Below are 8,411 nucleotides of genomic sequence, written 5' to 3'. Positions count from 1 at the left end.
CTGAGCATTGAGAGGCTCCACTTCCTCATGTCACGATGTAGGAAATTGGCTCTGTCTACCTTACAAGGCTGTGTGAGAAATAAATGAGATAAAAGGTAGCAATTATGAAATTTGAAAATTTGAAAATTCTAAGGAGCACAAATATAAAATATTACTCCATGTAGAAAACTTTGTAAGTTTCAAGTTAAAAAGTTAGTGCCAATTTAATTAATAAGTCAATATGTGATTTTTTTTTTTAGTGTGCTTAAAATTTTATCCATAACAGGAAAATAATAATATATAATATGGTTAAATTGTTCATACTGGTGACCTAGCCATCTATATGTACTCAAAGAAAATCATAAAATATATTCTTTAATATGGTAAACATGGGTCAAAATTTTAATAATAGACAACCTTACTGCTGCTTTGCTCAGAATAAAAACTCTTGGAAAAATACTTTCAACTTTAGACATTACATTCCAAATAATGCTCTGGATGAAATAGGTCTTGGACACAAATTCCAGTTTGCAGACTACATTTCCTAAGTCCTATGCCTTATTTTGAGTATGAAATTATGTATTTGTCTTTTTTACTTTGAAAGTCCACATTTGCACATGTATGCAGATGTTTTGAGAACCAGTTTTTGAAAAGTTGACTTGTGTTTTATCTTTGTCTGATTTTGGTATCAGGATGAGGCAGCAACATGGATGAGCTTGGAGAAAATTATGTTAAGCGAAACAAGCCAGGCACAGAAAGAGAAATACTTCATGTCCTCACTCAAAGTGGGAGCTATAAATTAATAAGAAAATAAATAAGAAAGAAAGAGAGAGGAAGAAACAGTAATCAAGATAATATGTGAAATTTCAGGAGAGAATAGAACTGTGGTTACTGGAATTGGAAAGGGGAAAAGGGAGGAGGAGGAAAAGGTGGATTAATGAGAAATTGGTTAATGGATACAAAGAATGATCATGTATTGTAATGATGAATAAGCTAACTATCCTGATTTGACCATCACATACTATTCACAAGTATTGATAGTCAACTTCGTATCCCACAAATATGTATAATCAATTATGTTTCAATAAAAAAGAAAAATCAGAAAAGTTGACTTGTGGAGTAGATTCTCTAAAAAGAACATGAAAGATCAGTGATCTGTTAAGTGAAAAACAAATTTTACCACCCACAACCTTGTTAATGGAAAATCAATAAATGTTCAGAGCAAATTAACTCAGAACCTGTCCAAGATTTCTTAATGTAGCTGAACTCCTTTAAGATATGCTTGGAAATTTTGTTTTGACTGATATTTTATATTAACAAGCTGACATCTGTTAAGGGTTTGTATTCAGACCCATTTGCCTGTGCTTAGTCAGTCAGCCATGAGAATTAATCTTAAAGATTTAGTAAAGGATGTTATGAAGCATGCACCAAGATGAATCCCATAATGAAAATCAGTGTAATGAAACTAAGGACAAACGATACAAGTCAAACATGGATTCAGACACAGCACAGTGAACTTCCAGATCAATGTTACCACATCCTAAAAGAGCTCATGGCTAAAGTTTTACTGATGACCAATAATTAATACTACCAACTTTTGGAATATGTGTTTTTTGTATCAATATGCTTTGTTTCCTTTCTGTTTGTCTTTTGTGTAACTCTAGGTATTTTTTCGTTGTTGCATTAGGCTTACATAAAATAGAATTATTGTCTATTTTAAGCTGATGACAACTTAAGATCAATTGCATATGAAAACTCTACCTTAATTTCTATTCTCACACACACTTTATATTTTTTTTGTCTATGAAAACTCTACCTTAATTTCTATTCTCACACACACTTTATATTTTTTTTGTCATGATTTACATCTATTTATATTGTGTTTCTTTTAACATGTTTTTTTAGCTATATTTTAAATATTTCTGTCTTTTAATTTTTATACTAGAATTAAAAGAGATGTCATGATTTACATCTATTTATATTGTGTTTCTTTTAACATGTTTTTTTTTAGCTATATTTTAAATATTTCTGTCTTTTAATTTTTATACTAGAATTAAAAGAGATTTACTCAGTACTATTAAATTAATTCAGTATTTTGTATTTGTCTCTACCAATGAGTTTCATACTTTCTTATGCTATCATGTTGCTTTTTGGTGTTCTTTCATTTCAACTTGAAGAACTCACATTAGTGTTTGTTGTAAGATAGGTCTAGTGGTGATGAACTCCAGCAGCCTTTTTGTTTTGATTTGGGAAAGTCTTTATATCTACTTAATTTATGAAGGAGAGGTTGCCAGGTATGGTAACAATGTTGGCAGTTTTATTTTCTTTCAGCACTTTGAATATATTATCTCATTCCCTTCTGTTCAGAAAGGGTTCTACTGAAAAATCTGCTGACAGTCTTACGGAGTTTCTTTTATATAAGACAGGTGCTATGGTTTGACTGTCCCCCAAAACTCATTGAAGCTTGATTCCCATTTTAATAGTGTAATGAGGGTGGAAAATATGGTTACAGTATTTGAAAAGTGGGGCCTTAGAGAGGTAATTGTATTGTGGGGACTATACCTTTGTGAGTGGATTAATCTATTCATGGATTGATGGATTCATGGTTTAATGGGTTATAAGGAAGCAGATTGGTGGTTTTATAAGGAGAACAAGCGAGCTCATAAACATGCTTTAGCCCAGCCCCCATCATATGATATTATGTATGGCCATGGGACCCTGTAGAGAGTTCCCACCAGAGGAAAGCCCTCACCAGACGTGCACCTTGGACATTGGACTTCCTGGCCTCCAAAACTGTAAGAAATAAATTCCATTTATTTATAAATTACCTAGTTTCAGGTATTCCATTAACAGCAACAGAAAATGGACTCATACAGCAAGTCACTTTTCTCATGTTCTCTCTTTGACATTTGACAGTTTTTTATAATATGTTTCCATATAACTATCTTTGAGTTCTTTTTTATTTTATTTTATTTTTATTGGTTATGAGTATTCATGGGGTACAAAGCTGACTGTCATCACTTGTGCCCAAGATATGATGGCCAGATCCATACTGGCAGCATGTGCTTTACCACAATTGCAATTACACCCCATGTCCCCCACCCAGTGTCCCCTACCTCCCTCCTCATACTCTTTTTTCCCACTCCACTTTGTATCCCTAGGTATGCTCTCTCTCTCTACAAGTCCAATGTACTACTGTGGTCTTTCTTTCCTTCCTTCTTTCTCTCTTAGTCCCACTTATGAGTGAGTATATATGGTGTTTTTCCCTCAGTGCTTTGCTTATTTCACTCAACATAAATTTCTCCAAGCTTATCCATATTGTCGTGAATGGCAGAATTCCATTCTTTTTTGATGGCTGTGTAGTATTCCATGGTGTATATATACCACATTTTCCTTATCCAATTGTCTACTGAAGGACATATAGGCTGATTCCATGTCTTGGCTATTGTAAAAAGAGCTGCAGTAACCACAGGAGTGCAGGTATCCCTTGATGTGATGATTTCCATTCCTTTGAGTATATACCCAGAAGTTGGATTGCTGGATGGTATGGAAGATCTATCTGTAGTCATATGAGAAAACTCCATACTGTTTTCCATAGTGTTTGTACTAATTTACAGTCCCACCAATAGTATAGGAGTGTTCCCTCCTCTCCACATCCTCACCAGCATTTGTTATTCTCCATCTTTTTGATTATAGCCAGTCTAACTGGGGTGAGGTCATATCTCAATGTGGTTTTAACTTGTATTTCCCTGATGACTAGTGATGTTGAACATTTTTTCATGTACCTGTTGGCCATTTGTATGTCTTCCTTTGAGAAATGTCTATTCAACTCCTTTGCCAATTTTTAAATTGTGTTATTTGTTTTTATACTGTGTAATTGCTTGAGTTCCTCGTATATTCTGGATATTAATCCCTTGTTGGATACATAGATAGCAAAAATTTTCTCCCACTCTGTAAGTTGTCATTTCACTCTGTTGATTGTTTCCTTTGCTGTTCAGAAGCTTTTTAGTTTGATACAGTCCCATTTGTTTATTTTTTTCTACTGTTGCTTGTACTTTTGAGCTCTTGTTCATGAAGTCTGTGCCCAGACCTAGTTCCTGAAGTGCTTCACCTATGTTTTCCCTTAGTGATTTTATAGTTTCAGGTCTAATACTTAAGTCTTTAATCCATTTTGAGTTGATTTTAGTATATGGTGACAGGTACATAGAGTTTCATTCTTCTGCATATGGATATCCAATTTTGCCAGCACCGCTTATTGAAAAGGCAATCATTTCCCCAATGTATGTTTTTGTTGGCTTTGTCAAATATTAGATGGCTGTAAGCCTGAGGGGTGATTTCTGGGATCTCTATTCTGCTCCACTGGTCTGAGTGTCTATTTTTATGCCCTGCTGTTTTGGTTACTATAGCTTTGTGGTATAATTTGAAGTCAGGTAGTGTTATGCCTCCAGCTTTATTTTTTTTCACTCAGGATTGCTTTGGCTATTCAGGGTCTTTTCTGTTCCGTATGACTGTTAAGATTGTTTTTTCCATTTCTGTGAAGAGTGCCATTGGTATTTTGATGGGGATTGCACTGAATCTGTAGATCACTTTGGGTAGTGTAGACATTTTCACAATGTTAATTCCTCTAATCCAAGAACATGGAATGTCTTTCCATCTTTTTGTGTCTTCTTTAATTTCCTTCAGTAGTGGTTCGTAGTTCTTATTGTAGAGATATTTCACCTCCTTGGTTAAATTGATTCCTAGGTATTTTATTTTTTTCATGACTGTTGTAAATGGGCTTATTTTCTTGATTTCTCTTTCTGTTAGCTCATTATTGGAGAATATAAATGCAACTGATTTGGGGACATTTATTTTGTATCCTGCAATGTTACTGAAATTATTAACCAGCTCTAGGATTTTCGATGGAGTCTTTAGGCTTTTCTATATATAGTATGTCATCTGCAAATAGGGACAGTTTGATTTCATCTTTTCCAATCTAGATGCCCTTTATTTCTTTGTCTTGCCTGACTGTTCTGGCTAGTACCTCCAGTACTATGTTAAATAGAAGTGGTGAGAATGGTCATCCTTGTCTTATTCCTATTCTTAAGGGAAAAGCCTTCAATTTTTTCCCCATTCAGAATGATACTGGCAGTGGACTTGTCATACATGGCTTTTATTGTGTTGAGATACTTTACTTCTATACCTAATTTGTTGAGAGTCTTTATCATGATGGGATGTTGAATTTTGTCAAATGCTTTTTAAGCATGTATTGAGATAATCATGTTTTTTATCCTTGATTTTCTTGGTGTGATGTATGACGTTTATTGACTCTCATATGTTGAACCATCCTTGCATCCCTGGGATCCCACTTGATCATGGTGTATAATTTTTTTGATGTGTTGCTGTATTCTGATAACTAATTTTTTTTGAGGATTTTTGCATCTATGTTCATCAAGGATATTGGCCTGTCATTTTCTTTTTTTGTTGTGTCTTTATCTGGTTTTGGTATTAGAGTTATGTTGGCCTCATAGAATGAGTTTGGGAGATTGGCTTCAGTTTCAATTTTTTGGAACAGTTTGAGGAAAATTGATATTAATTCTTCCTTAAAGGTTTGGTAGAATTCAGCTGTAAAGTCATCCAGACCTGGGCTTTTCTTTGTTGGAGGATTACTGATTACTGCTTCAATCTCATTGCTTGTTATTGGTCTATTCAGGTTTTCTACCTCTTCTTGTTTCAGTCTGGGTAGTTTATATGTGTCCAGAAACATATCCATATCTTCCAGGTTTCCATATTTGTTGTCATACAGTTGTTTATAATAGTCTCTAATGATTCTTCATATTTCTGTGGTATCAGTTGTAATGTCTCCTCTTTCATTTCTGATTTTTATTATTTGGGTCTTTTCTCTTCTTTTTTTGGTTAACCTCGCTAATGGTTTGTCTATTTTATTTATCTTCTTGAAAAACCAACTTTTTGTCTTGTTGATCTTTTGTATCATTTTTTGGGTCTCTATTTCATTTAGTTCTGCTCTGATCTTAATTATTTCTATCTACTACCTTTAGGATTGGATTATTGTTGTTTGTCTAGTTCTTTGAAGCATAGTGTTAGGTCTTTTATTTGAAGTTTCTGTTCTATTGATGTAAGCATTTATTGCAATAAACTTCCCTCTTAGTACTGCTTTTGCAGTATCCCACAAGTTTTGGTATGATGTATCTTTATTTTCATTAGTTTAAAGAAATGTTTTGATTTCCTGTTTAATTTCTTCTTGGACCCATAGGTCATTCAGGATCCTGTTATTTAGTTTTAATGTATTTGTATATTTTCCAGGGTTTTGCTTATTATTAATTTCCAGTTTTAGTCCATTGCAGTCTGAAAAGATACTTGGAATGATTTCAGTTTTTTAAAATTTGCTGAGACTAGATTTGTGACCTAATATGTGGTCTATCCTGGAGAATGTTCCATGTGCTTGTCTCACTTTCCTCTCAGGAAAGTGTATCCTTTAGTTGTTGGGTGAAATGTTCTGTATATATCTGCCCGGTCCAGTTTGTCTAAGGTATAGTTTAAATACTGTGTCTCTTTGTTGATTTGTTGCCTGGAAGATCTGTCCCATACTGAGAGAGGGGTCTTCAGGTCACCCACTATTAACGTGTTAGTGCCTATTTCTTTCTTTAGGTCTAAGAGTGTTTGCTTTATATATTTGGGTGTTCCAGTATTGGGTGCATACATATTTATGATTATCATGTCTTCTAGCTGGATTGATCCCTTTATCATTACATAGTGGCCTTCTTTGTCTCTTTTTATGTTTTTTGGTTTAAAGTCTATTTTATCTGATATAAGAATAGCTACTCCTGTTCATTTTTGGTTTCCATTTGCATGATATATCTTTTTTCATCCCTTCATTTTTAGTCTGTGTATATCTTTACAGGTGAGGTGCATCTCTTGAAGACAGTATATACTTGGGTCTAGCTTTTTAATCCAATCGGTCAGTCTGTGTCTTTTGAATGGGGAGTCTAATCCATTCACTTTTAGGGTATTTATTGACAGGTATTGCTTAATTCCTGTCATTTAATTGCTTTTTGTTTAGATGTTTTAAATGGTAGTGATCATCATTGTTCAGATTCCAGATAAAGGACTCCCTTGAGAATTTCTTGTAGGGATGGTCATGTGTGGTGAACCCCCACAATTTTTGTTTGTCTGGGAAATACACTATTTCTCCCTCATTTCTGAAGTAGAGGCTTTCTGGGTAAAGAATTATTGGCTAACAATTTTTTTCTTTTAGTATTTGAATATACAATTCCACTTTCTTTTGGTCTGTAGGGTTTCAGTTGAGAAGTCTGCTGTTAGTCTCATAGGAGTTCCCTTATAGGGGACTTGATACTTTTCTCTTGCTGCTTTTATAATTCTCTCTTTGTCTTTGAGTTTTGCAATTTTGACTACAATATGTCTCAGAGAAGATCTTTTTGGACTGAATCTGATTTGGGGACCTTTGAGCTTCCTGGATCTGAAGGTCTGCATCTCTCCCTGCACCTGGGAAGTTTTTTTATTATTTCCTTGAATAGGTTTTCAATGCCTTTTCCTTTCTTCTCCCCTTCTGGAATACTAACCAATTAGCTGTTAGAGCACTTGATGTTGTCTGCTATCTCTCTTATATTTTCTTTGTTATTTAAAAATTTTTTTCCTTTTTTTTTGTCTGCCTGGCTTATTTTGAAAAGACCATCTTCAAGATCTGAAATTCTTTCCTCTGCTTGCTCTAGCCTGCTGCTCCAGCTCTCTGTTGTGTTTTTTATTTCATTGAGTGAATCTTTCATTTTTAGGAGTTCTACTACACTATTTTTAAAGGTATTAATCTCTTTGTAAATTTCCTCCTTCGTATTCTGGATATTTTTTCTTTTTTCATTGTGTTCTCTAATTGAGTCTTATCTCTTTGAGTTTTCTTAAGATCATTGCTCAGGATTCCTTTTTAGACATTTCAAGGATTCCTTGTTCTATGGGGTCTGGTGTTTGAGTGTTACTATACTCCTTCAGTGGTATCATATCTTCTTGTTTGTTTGTAGTTGTAGTATTTTTTCATTGATGTTTGGTCATCTGGTAGAGGACTTGCTTCTTGTATTACTCTAGGGTTGGTTATGAGGATAAAGATTTCCTCCTCTACTCGCAGGCTCTACTGATGACTCTTCTTATATCAATGTAGTTGAGTGAGTGGCAGGATGCCTGTATTGTGGCCATGGCTCCTACTGTGGTGGTGAACTGTCCTTGTGGTGACAGTAAGTGTGGCAGTAGCTATATTACACAACCTAGGCTCCTGTTCTAGCTTTCTATGGCCTTAGACTGAGTCTCTGGTGCTGTGTAGGTCTTGACTCACCTGCTGGGGATTGTGGGCACTTCCCTCCAGGGTCTTAGACTGAGCCCTCAGTGTTGCATGGGTCTTGACTCACCTCAGCACCTGCTGGGGCTTG

The sequence above is a fragment of the Galeopterus variegatus genome, unplaced genomic scaffold, assembly GCF_000696425.1.
Source record: "Galeopterus variegatus unplaced genomic scaffold, G_variegatus-3.0.2 Scaffold2450, whole genome shotgun sequence".
In the NCBI taxonomy this organism is placed as follows: domain Eukaryota; kingdom Metazoa; phylum Chordata; class Mammalia; order Dermoptera; family Cynocephalidae; genus Galeopterus; species Galeopterus variegatus.
Note: the sequence above shows the minus strand (reverse complement) of the source record.